The following is a 15,809-nucleotide window of genomic DNA, read 5'->3' as shown; positions in this document are numbered from 1 at the left end:
ACTGTGGATTTTGAATGGCTAGTTAACTCCAAATTTACTCATGTAAAACCTAAATTCATTGGACTTGAATGGTGGCGAGCATCCATAAACTTTGGATTATCGGCATACACTCCACTGTAAAAGTGTCTATAACACACACACACACACACACACACACACACACACACACACACACACACACACACACACACACACACACACACACACACAAACATACAGGGACATTGTTGGTGCAGTAAGGTTACATTCACAAAATCATGGCATAATGTTTACATGGTACAAATACAATAGCCTAGGCATGTCACTCAGTACTCTATGGGTATAAGTAAGTAACAACGTCTCCGCCATAGGCGGCTGCCAATTATAGCAGACAGCACAATACTTCTCCAGGCTCTTTGCCTCCTTGTTGGGCACACACACACACACACACACACACACACACACGTGTGCATACGCGCACGCACGCACGCACGCACGCACGCACGCACGCACGCACGCACATACACACACACACACACACACACACACACACACACACACACACACACACACACACACACACACACACACACACACACACAGTTACAGTGCACTGTAATGCAAGGAGTTGTGGACAGTTCTCGAGAACAGTTTTGCATAAAGTCATAACCTTAATAAGCTTAGAGGGATGTGGGTTTGTTGACAATTGGACTATGAAATAATAGATGAGGATATTGCAGTAGCGATGATGATTCACTGCAAATTCCAGCCAGCACACATACCGGTACAAGGACATTAACTTACCGACCTGTAGTTTACCAATGCTGTTGGAGTGTGAATACAGAAAATGCAAATTGAGAGTGATTATCTTCCTCGAGAGTTTGTCATTTGGATATGCAAACTGGTCCACATTTATGAAAGTACAGGATAGAGCGCTGATGATGACAAAGAGACCACCACAATGAACCATGGGATAGGTTTCTATTGACAGTCATTACACGACAGCGAGTGAATGTGGCGTTCCTTTAAAATATGAAAATAATAACAGCAGCAACAGCAGTGGCCATAAAATCAAACGACAGCAGCAACATTACAAACAAAACCCTCAACTACAAATTGACTCTGAGTTTGTTTTTGCAGGGATAATGACGTGCACCAGACTCTGGGAAGCTTTGCATTACATGTGAAATATGAATTTGTCTAACTTGTCAGACAAGTTCTTACAGGTAATTAACGAAAGCAGATCATTCAAACTTCAATGTCAGCTGTCATGAGAGTAGATGTATTGGCGTTAAATTCCCTCGTGTATTTTGATCGAGTGATCCCTACTGAGTGTTTGCTGCTTGTCTGTAGAGTTTGCATTCTACATGTTAAGCCACTGCAGTGGAGTAGGCCTTCTGATATCTGGTGGTGTTTGTCAGATTTATCTGCCAGCCATGTTTCTCTTTCTGCCTGCCAAAGGGGCTGGCAGAGAGAGAAAGCCTTTATCCTGCTTACCTACAGCCATTCTCAGTAAAAAGCTTTTTGAAAGCTTTCCTCATACCACTTACTGTTCCGCCTGACACATGTACAAAGTCAAATATTCATAATGGCCGTTTGGGTGATTTTTACCTGCAATTTATCAAAGTCTCTAACCAAAGAACAGGTCACAGTTGACCATGTGGACCACTTACAGACACTCTTCACTTTTCCTGAAAGGCCTTTTTGTTGCCTATAGTGTGAAAGGAGGCCAATAAACCCTTTTGCAAATCCCGCCCCATTCTGCCCTGTTACTATGATGGGACATTAACCCTGGGCAGATTGTTTTTATAGTGGAAGTGGATGGGATTTTTTTTTCCCTTCATAGCCTCATTACAGCTATATAAAGTACCAAAGGAAAAACACCTAGGTGATATTAATAAAAAGGGAAGACAAAGGTACAGTAGTTACATTGCAAAACAGGGGGTTTACCCGAAAATATATGTTTTAATTTGTTTAATCCCAGTGGGACAGAATCCTCTTTGCAGATTCTTTTATAGTGGTAGTGGATGGGATTTTTTTTCCCTTCATAGCCTCATTACAGCTATATAAAGTACCACAAAAAACACATCTACGTGATATTAATAAAAAGGGAAGAAAAAGGTACAGTAATTACATAGCAAAACAGTAGTTTTCCCCCGAAAAATAAATGTTTTAATTAGTTTAATCCTCTGGATCAGAGATAGAAAGAGAAGCGCATTGCATCTTGGGTACTAGGAAGAGGACAGAGAGAATGTTTCTCCTCACATAATAGGCTGGCTTTTCGTAATTCTGCCCATTTAAATTATATGTACCCAATCGTGACTCTTAGACCATTGATAAGGTACATGTGAACTAGTTTGTTGAAGCTTATTCGTTATGATGAGCGAGATCGCTTGACGCTTGCCGTCGCTATCACCGTACCGGCCGATCTCCGTGTCGCGCACTGCGGACAGTTGTTGAAAGCCACATTCAATATTCTCCACTGCACAATCTCCACCCCCGATAGCAAAAAGTGAATGTTTTTTTCTGGTTGGCCAGTAAGGGAGTCTCAGGGACCAATCAGAAGGCTGACAAACGGTCTATTCTGACCTGGCACCATTCCACACTTGGCAAATCCCCCTCTTTGTCCATGACAATGCTTGGACAAACCGCTGATGTTTCACTGAGGTGCCAATTGCAGGCTCTCTGAAACTTTAAAATGTCACATCTGTAAGCCATATACTTCATTGTATCATGAATGGCAAAAACAGGTGATCTCCAAGCTCACAACTCGTCGTGACTCAATTCATTGTGAGCTTGTAGATCAATTTTCATTTAAAAAGGGAGGGGGGGGGGGGGGTTATCAGCTTCCCAAAAGTTCAGAGTATAGGGGGGTTTATGCGGCAGAAGTTAAAGTTGCGGTGGATCTGAATGACAGAGCGGAGTCCATGCATGAGGAAAACTTTCTCATGTGTTTCCTTGGGGAAAGGCACCTTGAGCAAAGGGACAAAATGGGTAGACTTAATAGCAGCGGTCGACTATGGTTGAAATGCTCTGACTGAGGGGGGACATGCCGTTGACAACATCTAGGGAGGGAGATGTGGGACCCAGGGCCACCAGGAACAGGGAAAGATGGAGGAGAGACAATGGCATGCATCGGTGTCTTCTTCCATGGAGAACCACCAGAAGCAGTGATGGAGAAAGGCCAATATGAGAAGGATGTCAGGGTGACAGGTGATGTTGTAAAATGGACTCTGGAATGGACAGACAGTGCGGGACAAATAGACAAATGACGGTCTGTATACATTTTGAGTAAGTAAGTCTTTGCCAATGTGTTCGTTTCACAGCGACATTATCTCTGCAGTAATCTTGCGTAGGCTGACCTCCGTCTGTGCAGATGCCAGTACTTTTACAGAGATAAACTAGATGTTTTTCGACGAGCACTTTGGCAGCACAGTGACAGACAAGGGGCGTGAGGTCATTTTACCTTGATCACGGAGAGTGCAGCATCTCCTCTGCAGCTGCGTCATGATTGCTCAACACCTTGTTTAAATGTCTTGGTAGTCACATCGCAGGGATGATGGAGCGTTCTAGCTTCCATGAATATCACAATATCCTGGATTTATAGCCAGCAGCAGACACTCTTCTATTCTTCTACCAAACGGGATGTGCTCGATCTTTGTGGCACACATGAAAGAATCGCTTCAAGTAGCCATACACCGTAAGATTGTTGAAGGGATCAAAAGATTGTTGAAGGGATCAAATCACACACGCACGCGCGCACGCACGCACGCACGCACGCACGCACGCACGCACGCACGCACGCACGCACGCACGCACGCACGCACGCACGCACGCACGCACGCACGCACGCACGCACGCACACACACACACACACACACACACACACACACACACACACACACACACACACACACACACACACACACACACACACACACACACACACACACACACACACACACACACACACACACACACACACACACACACCTACAGCCGTAGCTTCATAATCCTCTGTAAATTAATTGCCTCATGTCAGTCGGTTTTATGTTTCCTACTTTTTTCCATTGCAAATGTTATGTTGTAGAATTATCATTTATCTTTCCTAATCCTGATGGTTAGTGATGAAATGTGGAGATACAACTCAAGGTTTCCACACCCCGACAACAATGTTATCTTGGCTGTCTTCCTCAATGCACTGGTCTGGGAGCTTGAGCTTATCAGTCCCATACACTGTACAGTTCATCATACTGACTGAGTGACAACTCATACCAGAGGAAATGACCTGGAATGGCCTGCTGTTCAGAGTCACTCACTGTGCAAAGACGTGACAAGAAGCAGATGCTCCTATTGGCAGCAAACTCATAATGAAGGCTGCCAACTGTCTTTATCATCCTGAAATTAGTTGAACAATTTGTTGAACTGCCAATATATAGACTGGCATGTCTGATGTCTCGACTGCTGATGAACGAACGCGTGTGGATTTGTAGATCCACATACTGGTTTGTATTGTATGGCTTGTTCGATTGTAAAGATAGTGTTGAATGAATAGGCTGATGCCACGTTACACCATTCTGCTCTCAGAATCTCCAGTTTACATCCAACTGGAGTGTTTGATGTGATGATGTAATTATTTGCAGACATACCAGGGAGAGAGAGAAGAAATAGCCTGTTATGAGTAGAATATCAGGCCTGGTCACATCAGGCCCCTCTCACAGCACTGAATACAGGGATAACCTTACCCCTAATCCTAACCTCAGTAAAACTATGTCTAACCCTAACCCTAATCCTAACCCTAACCTCAGTAAAACTATGTCTAACCCTAACCCTAATCCTAACCCTAACCTCAGTAAAACTATGTCTAACCCTAACCCTAATCCTAACCCTAACCTCAGTAAAACTATGTCTAACCCTAACCCTAATCCTAACCCTAACCTCAGTAAAACTATGTCTAACCCTAACCCTAATCCTAACCCTAACCTCAGTAAAACTATGCCTAAACCTAACCCTAACCTCAGTAAAACTATGCCTAAACCTACCTCAGTAAAACTATGCCTAAACCTAACCCTAACCTTAACCTCAGTAAAACTATGCCTAAACCTAACCCTAACCTTACTGTAACCTCAGTAAAACTATGCCTAAACCCTAGCTCTGGTCCATCGCGTCACCTCCAGTGACGCTCTGACAGACCCGTCGGCAAATGAATAGACCGCGTTTTCTCAGCCCCTACGAGTGCTCAACTTCAGTCAAAATAAACAAAACTACTTCACTGTATATATTCTGTGTATTTTGGGTGGGGTGCTACGTCGTTCACCACCGTGGAGAATAGACTTTCAACAACGCAAAACTACCTTTGGTTTGGTGAGTAGTGAAGTAGTTTTGTTTATTTTGACCGAAGTTGAGCGCTCCTAGGGGCTGAGAAAACACGGTCTATTCATTTGCCGACGGGTCTGTCAGAGCGTCACTGGAGGTGACGCGATGGACCAGAGCTAGCCTAAACCTAACCCTACCTGCCGACGCTGGTGAAACGAAACGAGCGGCTCCGCCTGGAGCTGTGGTGTGAATCATAATAACGCGTCGCGCGTATGTCAGGGCTTGTCACAGCGCTGTGACATGATAATGAAATGATACTGACATGATACTGACCAAGATACCGGCAAGATACCGGCAAGATACTGGCATGATATTGACCATGATACTGACATGATACTGACATGATACTGACAAGATACCGGCAAGATACCGGCAAGATACTGGCATGATATTGACCATGATACTGACATGATAATGAAATGATACTGACATGATACTGACCAAGATACCGGCAAGATAACGGCAAGATACTGGCATGATATTGACCATGATACTGACATGATAATGAAATGATACTGACATGATACTGACCAAGATACCGGCAAGATATCGGCAAGATACTGGCATGATATTGACCATGATACTGACATGATACTGACATGATACTGACCAAGATACCGGCAAGATATCGGCAAGATACTGGCATGATATTGACCATGATACTGACATGATACTGACATGATACTGACATGATACTGACATGATACTGACCATGATACTGCCACGTCCCTTCACAGAATCCCTTTGCCAAAATTAGCTTGTACTGTTAGGTCTACTATTTTCAACTATTTTTGCCAAATATTCGCTTATTATGACATGCCCAGAATAGTTCATTGTGGTTAACGTTGTGTGACAGACTTGACTTTTTGCAATGAGTGTTTGGTGCAGAGTATCTGTGTGCATTCCAAACAGGCCTCTGTCCATGTATGCAAGTCACATTTCATCTGTTTGTGCTGTATGAATACTATGCATAATATTTTTAAGCCCTCAGTATTGTCATCATGGCCAACTCAAGCACATATGGTGATGACTAATTGCCGAGCCTGCGTGCTTGATAATTTTGGCTACCACGGGCAGTAGATGATATGGATGATACGTTTTTTCATGTTACTCAAGAAAGGGCCACCTGTTTTCAGCTTCTGTTGTGCGGAGCATTGACTGTTTGGCGCTAGAGGGGTGAAAGTGGATTTTGTGAATAGCTGAAAACAACTCGGCTGGAAAGGAACTGCACTGGCAGACAGTAGCTACCATGCGACCCCTTAAAACCCATACTCTTTACTTGGTCCCCCCCTTTTTTCCCTCTACACCAAATCTGCCTCAATGTTCACCTGTGGACCTGTGACTACAGTAGGTTACGGTAGCCCCACCTTGATGGATAAGTAAAATAAAGATGTATAAATGCCATTCTGACTGCTTTTCAAACAACAAACATAATACATTAATATTCAATTAGAGCTGGAGCTTAGAGGTTACATTGCAATACCCTGGGTTTTACCATGTAGAAAAGCAGGCTTTCAGTTGAAATGCAGGTATTAAGCTGTCGACCAGGAAAATCTTAGCGGGGGAAGTTAATGAATCTCACTCTAGTCTCCCTAAAGAAACACCAATGTGCCCTTGACCGAGGCTCTTAACCCCACGCTTGCTCCAGTGGGCCGCAGATTGCTGTTATATTAGCCAGCTCCCAAGTCAGGAGGCACTCTGTTTAGCCTGATTTTACTTCTCATACCACAGTACACCATGAGAAAACAGCCACGAGAAGCGACACAGCCGACACTACACAACATGAGGTCGCACTGCACTCCCCTTTTAAATAGATGGGTTTCTATGCGTTGTTTCAGGGCTTTCTCGGTTGCAGCCCCGTCCCTTTGGAACCCACTCCCACCTCACATCCAAACCACCCCCACCCTTGCCGTGTTCAAAGCCTCCCTTAAAACCCACCTGTTCAGACTTGCTTTGCCTGCCTAACTCAAAACAAATTTCCCTTTTAGTCTTAGCTTCATATTTTTATCCTTTTTACTTTTTCTCTCCCAATAAAGTATATTGTTTTTGTTTTGTAAAGCCACTTTGGGTACTAAAGCGCTATATAAGGCTGATGTATTATTATTGTTATTGTTATTAGTATATCTGCCTTTTTCATAATGTAATAAATTGGCCATATGAATATGAAGCAAACTAGAAAAAAGATTCTGCAGCAAAAACATTCCCTGAATAAATAAGCAGAAAAAAAAGATAAGGATGAATGTTAAAGTTAAAAATGTTTTTTATTGATATTCTCCCCTCCCACACACAACCACCCACTCACCGACATGCGCACGCACGCACGCACGCACGCACGCACGCACGCACGCACGCACGCACGCACGCACGCACGCACGCACGCACGCACGCACGCACGCACGCACGCACGCACGCACGCACGCACGCACGCACGCACGCACGCACACACACACACACACACACACACACACACACACACACACACACACACACACACACACACACACACACACACACACACACACACACACACACACACACACACACACACACACACACACACACACACACACACACACACACACGCAGCTCACTGCATCCTTTCCTGAAGGACACACGTTCACTGCCTTCAATGCAGGCAGAAGCATTAACATATTTTAATAGAACTATTGATCTGGCTCTATTTCATTAGTTAGGCCATTTTCAACACATATTCACCAAGCGAAGAGTAACTCTCGCTCTTGTCAGACGTCAGCATCAATTTGACCTGCCTCATGCGATGGACCAAGGAGCGGCCCTGAGGGGATTTTGCTGGAGAGCAGCAGTGGTGGAAGAAGTATTTCATACCCAAGTAAAAGTATCAATACGGCAATGTAGAAACACAGTAGAAGTCCGGTATAACATTTTACTTGAGTAACAGAGCAAAAGTATTGGCATCAAAATATACTTAAAGTGCCAAAAGTAAAAGTTCTCAGTATGCAGAATGTCCCATTTCACAAGTTCATTATGTATAAAATATTTATGCGTTGTGAGCTTGTAAAAGGGCGGGTTGAAGGGGCTACACCATGTATAATAAAATATATATATTTCAAATAAATATTGGCCCATAATACGTTTTTTATACAGCTTTAAGCCTATACAACCGCTCAGATATTGAATGTTCTGTCTGTCTGTCATTCCAGGCCTTTTCAGCTGCAATACCAAAATGCCCTTTGTTGGCAAATCGGTGCTATTGATGGAGTTTGCCTGTCAATCCTCTCCTCCCGCCGCCCTCCTCAGGTGGAGACTGAAAAGAGGGGAGGCTGTGAACAGGCCCGCTCAGACCAGGGACGTGCTGGCCATTGGGAAAAGCGGGACAACTCCCGAACGGCCGGTACATTCCCTTTGTTCCATTTTGGGGGCTGGGCGGCCAACAAAGTAAATCGTCACTGTCGGGCAGAAACCTTGTATCTCCAAGTTTCAAATTTGTACATTTGTACAAGCAAAGCCCTGCTTCATCATACAAGGCCGTCGCACAAAAGTAGTGAAAACAGCAGATCTACAAGCACACAACACCTCGCACCGCGAGGCGTTGTGTGCTTGTAGATCGGCTGTTTTCACTAGTTTAAATCATTTTTAAAATGATAAATACAAAACAAACGGTTTTGGACATACAAGGTTTCCACCCGACAACGACGAAATATAACTCATGTAATTGGCCCACTGGCTTGTCACTTGTCATGATCCGAAATGGCAAATCTTTGAGTAGCAGCAGTGCTATAGAGAGAGATCTCTCTCTATAGCGCGCAATGAGGGCCTCTCCAACTCTTTTTCCCAGGCTGAATCAGGGGCCCAGCACGTCCCTGGTTCAGACACACCCGTTCAGAAAACCTCTGAAATGAAAGGTGAAAGACTGAGTGTTAAGACTTTTTTTGGGAGTTAGAAGGGACCAAAAAAAGTAGAACAAAGTTGACATAAGAACATCAGAACTTGAGTAAAAGCACTTGGATACGTTACACCACTGGAGAGCGATGGAAGAGATATGTAGTGGGGTAGAAGTAAAAGCATTGAAAGTTGTAAATGCTGAAGAAGGTTACTTGAGTACGTACTGTACTTAGTTACTTTACAACACTGCTGGCGAGGAGGTCATCAGCCATGCAGGTCATGTCATGGGCTGACAAAAACACATTGTTCAAGTAAGTCAAGAAGCTCTTTCTCTTTCTCTCTCTGTCTCACTCTGTCTCTCTGTCTATCTCGCTCTGTCTCACTCTGTCTCTCTGTCTATCTCTCTCTGTCTCACTCTGTCTCTCTGTCTATCTCTCTCTGTCTCTCTCTGTCTCTCTCCATGTCTCCTGTCAAAGGTACTTCTTGAATCAGACTCGTGCCATCCACCCAACACACGCACGCACGCACGCACGCACGCACGCACACACGCACGCACACACACACACACACACACACACACTGTTCCCTTCTGCCTGTTAAGGTAGTAGTGGGCCTTGAAGACATACATCCCAGGTCATCTGTTCTCTACTATACACTGTAAGTACTTGAGTACTTGAGATAAGTAGTCCCCAACATACTGTATACATACACATGCTGGGGACATCTGTCCCGTGCTGATGCTATAGCATAGTTAGTATATCTAGGCTGGGGACAACCGTCCCGTAGCTGAAGCTCTAGCAACCTTGTGAATTGTGGCTCTATTCTTTTTTTTGTTCTATAATTTTTATCCCACGATTTTGTAACCCATTTTTTCACCCAGTGCCAATTGCCTATGTAATCCTGGGCTCTACTCTCCCTCTGTCGCGCCTGGGGAGGCAACGGACTGACCTACTGCTTCCTTCTATGCATGAGGAGTCCAAGTTGCTTCTTTTCACCTGACAGTGGGGATTTCCCTGGTTTGGACATAGCACGTGGAAGGAACACGTTATTCCAACCAGTTCCTTTCCCCTCCATCAGGCGCCCCGGCTGGCCAGGGGAAGGCATTATTGAGACCAGGATTACTGCATGTTTTTGTGAGGGCATCAACCCTAGGAGACACGGGGAGAACATGTCTGTTGTCAGCCCCGAAATTATAATAGTATGATACAGTAGGTCATGTGGTCTCACTCCCGTGTGCATCCTGAAACAGTCTGAAGCTGCCTCAGTGTAATCTGCCCAACAACAGCTGACCAGTACAGTAAGTAGTCATACAGTCAGGCTATACAGACAATTAATTTGATTGGCTTATAATTGCGCATCCCCACAATGACATCATAAAAATATTAACTTGTTTTTTAAGATGATTCTTAAGGTGACAGGCCCCCTTCCCTTTAAGATACCTATGTTTGTTTTGGGGTTGGTAAAGGTAAGCTTTCTTTTAGTTAAGTATTTGACGTACAGGTGTGCACCCTGAGGTAATTTACCCATGTTTTAAACTTCATGAACAAACTGTTTTTTTGGACTCGCATTGGCTGGATATGTTTTGGGGACTGGGAGTTCATGTTACGAGTTACGACAGAGGCTAGGGGTCCCCAGGTGTAACTCCCTCCTTCCCAGTCCCCAAACACAAGTTTATGCTAGCCAACACATATTAAATATGGAGATTTTTGTCCAACAGGAATGATAATGCTTCATCATACCACTGCATCGCTCGAAGAAACAGCAGAAATAGCATTGTGAAAAAAACAAAACATCTGTCATTTCTGACACAGTCGCGCAACAAAGTATATATTGTATATATCTATAGTCTACCAGAGAAATATTCAGCGGTGGTCACACCGTCTCCTTAGCTTGACCGTGTGTGTAGCTATGAGTGTCTGTAGCCTGGCCTGCAATACCGCTGGGTGACTGTTGAGCAGCCTTGAAATGTACAGTACATGCACGCATACACACAACCTTGAAATGCATGGACACCACCGCTCCATTCACACTGGTGTGATTTTTATTTTACACTTCTCCATAATTAGATATTTACGAAATGTAAACGCAAAAGTCAAGTCAAATCAAAGTACCCAAGTTATGTTAAAGCCTAGGGCAGAACGGGAAATCAACTCTTGTCATTGAGACGATGTAACTGATGATTTTCATTGTGATGACTGAGTGACATGTTAGAAAAAAGGTTTCTGTAAGAACCGCTCTGCCAAGGTTAACCAAGGACCACCCCCACCCCCACCAGTTCCTTTTGCATGCCAGTCAGAGTTGCCCCTGTGCAACGGATTCTGTCCGTTCTTTTCTTTTTTTTTACACAGTGAAATATACATTGGTAAATTAGCCTTCACATCATATTGCTCAGGTGGATCTTGACCTTGACAGCAGTACTTAACAGAATGCAGAGAATCTAGATGGAAAGGAGATTCAGTAGAATGATTAAAATAGAATAGAAGCATCCTTTGATGGAGACCATGGTTCCCCAGGCCCCACTGGGAGTGAAGGTGACTCCCACAGTGACAGAGACAGTATTCTTCAAACGACTCATACTCCAGAAGAACTGAACTGGAGGGCAGACCAACCAAGTACAGAACAGAAGACCAAGACCAGAGAGTAGTTCCATAACATACATCAGTGGTTCTAAACCTGGGGGTCGGGACCCTCAGGGGGGTCGCCACTTGAGTTCAAATATGAATATTTTGGAGGGTCGCGGCCTGAAAAGGTTGAGAACCACTGGCTTACGTCATCAGAGATGGGCAAAAGGTATGTTAAAAAAAGAAGAGTAAATGGTTAAAAATACTGATTCCAAAAAGGGATTAGTGTAACATAGTTATAAAATGGAGGGAGACTTTTAAAATGTTTATTGGCACAAAAGTAAAATAACTGACGGATAGCAGTTAATTAAATAATTGGCCGCCAAACTTATATTTTTCCAGTCTGTTGTATATATGCATCTGTATTTCAGTGATGAACTTCAGATCTCGTTTTTATTATTTTGAAGCAGATTGCTTTGAAACTATTCTGCTTTTGTTTCCCTCTGATTTATTTCCAACCTAAAGAAAGGAAGAACAATTAAAAACAAAAAGGCATCCACCGCCGGCGAGGTTTGAAACCCAAGTGGTCCCATACAGAATATTATACAGACAGCATACCAAACAACAGTATATCAACCTTTTCAGGCCGCGACTCCAACGCCTCGCCCTGCGAGGCGTTGTGAGCATGTAGATCTGCTATTTTCACAATTTCTGCCTCTAATATTTGACAATTTGGCCAATGTTTAGTTTGTCATTTTAGAGGTATTAAAAAGTCCTTAAATTGTCACTTTAGAAATGTGCATGTACCCTCTATACACTTAAACGTTATGTTGGTTTGTTTACTGTTGAGGGAGAAAACTATTTTGCACATTTAAGTTAATTATCTGGGGACCTCCTAAAATAATTTGGGGACCCCCAACCCACAGGTTGAGAACCACTGGTGTAATGTGTGGGTTGCAGCCATAGGCGATTTTAAGGGGTGTCCTAGGGTGCACGTGCACCCCCTGGCCGCCAGGCGGCCATTTTGATTTTTTTGATCATAATAAACACGCAATATGATTTAGAAGAAGAACATCTCAAATTCGCCTTTTTTGACCCTTTGAAGCACCCATAGCATGACTTCTAAACCAATCACAGCAAATGGGGGGCGGGAGGTAATAGGACTACTGGTTTCTCAACCAATCACAGTGACTGTCTGAACGTCTCTGACAGCACAGCTGAAAAACAAACGGCAGATGATGACACCTGCAGATTTATCTAAATAACAGAATTAAACAGTTGTTTCACAGTGGAATATGCTACCTGGGGTTAACTACAGACATCCATAGGACATGTGGATAGCTTTTACATTTACCATACGTGAACTAAAGTTTTCGGCGCTGCTCAACGAGGCTGGATTACACGATGTGTTCTGTGCCTCCAAGGAATAACACTTTCTTCTGGGCACCTCAATATAACATTGGATATTTTCTTGTCATTTTCTTAAGGTAAGACATGGCTTTATTTAACTATCTGTTCACTGTGGAGTTAGCCAGCCTGTTTTCTTCTCCTCCGTGTGTGTGTGTGTGTGTGTGTGTGTGTGTGTGTGTGTGTGTGTGTGTGTGTGTGTGTGTGTGTGTGTGTGTGTGTGTGTGTGTGTGTGTGTGTGTGTGTGCGCGCGCGAGCGAGCGCGCATGCTTGCTTCACTTGCTTGTAAATATTGGTAGCTGCTGGTTATGGATCTTTGGTGGTGTGGTTGTGCCACACCACCAATGTAAATGACTGCTTGATTGCTTGATGAATGATGATTAACTTGATGTTTGGCTTTATATGTCCTGGCTGTGCTGCCTCTGTCTGCAAAATAAGTAAATAAATCCTATAGATAGACATATGGTGTCTAGAAAAAGAAGCACCTGTTTTACACTTTTTTTGTTTATATTGTGTTACATTTGGGTACAAAATTAACTGCAGAAATCCGCTAAAACAACATTACAAAACCGCTAATATCCGCAATTTTTTTCGGATATTATCATGAGGTAATAGAGGTCGTGCACCCCCTGCTGGAAGAGGCTAGAATCGCCTATGGTTGCAGCCTTCAGTAGGAAGCTGTGGGGGTAAATAGCTTGTCTACTATGACATATACAGTGATGCCCCCAAGGTCAAACGTGAAAGCACTTTTTGGAGGTGCGCCCACTGTCTTCTATCCTTCAGTACATAGTCTATCTAGATAGTAACTGATTCAGGACCACATTGGACCAAATCATGACCATTAACTAGAAGAAGTGCTCTTCCGAGCAAATTGTCCCACCAGCCACTTCCTGGTGGGTGGTGCTATAATAGGCCAATGTAAAAAGGGTGGCATGTGTTCTTCACCAATCTTAGACTTTTCATGGCACGACCATTTTGTAGTGTAATTTCTTCCTTGGCCTTTTGCGAATGTGCGTGCACAATTTGGTAAAACCACGAATTGGCCTGTTATAGCGCCACCATGAGGCTGATTTCAAACATTTGAAGTGGCATTTCTTCCTCAGCCTAGTGGGAATTTGTTGTGCGCGATTTCATGTTAATTCACCTCTGCGTTTGTGATTTGAGGCATTTTGTCTAAAACGGACCAATCTTACAAACTTTGAAAGCCAATCTCAGCCAATCAGGATGGGATATGGACAATCAGACAGATCCATGTCGATCACATGACTGTAGAGATACTGTCTACCGATTGGCGTGATTTTTGGACAAAATCTGTAGGAGTACTGGCCAAAAGGTAGTTTTGCACAAATTGGCCTCCTGGTGGCGCTAGAACAGGCCCATGTGAAAAATGTGGGGCAGAGGTTCTGAATTGGCATCCAGGGAGTGCGCTTACAAAGTTTGAAACTGATCGGTGGAGTTATAGGTAAAACCACGATTTGGCCTGTTATAGCGCCACCATGAGGCTGATTTCAAACATTTGAAGTGGCATTTCTTCCTCGGCCTAGTGGGAACGTGTGTGCGCGATTTCATGTTAATTGCATGCGTTTGTGATTTGAGGCATTTTGTCCAAAATGGACCAATCTTACAAACTTTGAAAGCCAATATCAGCCAATCAGGATGGAATATGGACAATCAGACAGATCTGTGTCGATCACATGACTGTAGAGATACAGTCTACCGATTTATGTGATTTTTGGACAAAATCTGTAGGAGTAGTGTACAGAAATGTGTTTTGCAAACATCGGCCTCTTGGTGGCGCTAGAACAGGGCTATTTGAGAAATGGGTTCTGAATTGGCATCGAGGGAGTGTGTGTGCTCATTTTGGCAGCGACCGGGCCAACGGCGCCGGAGATTAGCTGGTAACAAACTTGGAGGACGGACGCACGCACGCACGGACGGACGCACGGACGGACAGGGGCGAAAACATACTCCCCCCCTGCCTTCGGCTGGTGGAGACAATAAATAAATAAAAAAACAGATTGGGGTCCCAGCTGATTAAAATAAATGAACACAAATGATCAAACGTGGGTCCGTGGATTCATTCATGATAAATTGGGGCTCCCTTGAAGTGGGGTCCTATGGGCGGGGGGGGGGTCCAGATTTTTGACACAAAATGTTCTCTTCTGGGGGGTCCCAGCTCCCTACTCCCTGCCACAAAACATTTTCAGATGGTGGTCCGCGGACAAATTCGTTTGGGGGTCCTTGACAATGAAAACGTTTGAGAACCTTTCTCTCGCTTTCTCTCTCTCCCTCTACCCCTCTCTCTCTCCCCCTCTCTACCCCGCGGTCTAGCAGATTACCATAAGCGTGTTTAGGAAGGGAGCGCTCGTTTTATGGTTAGATGTCACAGTTATTGTCCACGACACCCCTGCTCGCGCGCTCTCTCTCTCTCTCTCTCATCTCTCTCTCTCTCCTCCCCCCCCCCCCACCCCCCTCCCCCCCCTCCCCCCCCCTCTCTCTCATCTCTCTCCCCCTCTCTCTCTCTCTCTCTCTCTCTCTCTCTCTCTCTCTCTCTCTCTCTCTCTATCTCTCTCTCTCTCTCTCTCTCTCTCTCTCTCTCTACTCTCCTCTCTCCTCTCCCCCCCC

This window comes from Nannobrachium achirus (assembly GCF_963921795.1).
Source record: "Nannobrachium achirus genome assembly, chromosome: 5".
Taxonomy (NCBI): domain Eukaryota; kingdom Metazoa; phylum Chordata; class Actinopteri; order Myctophiformes; family Myctophidae; genus Nannobrachium; species Nannobrachium achirus.
The sequence above is the reverse complement of the archived record's forward strand: the minus strand, read 5'-3'. Positions refer to the sequence as shown.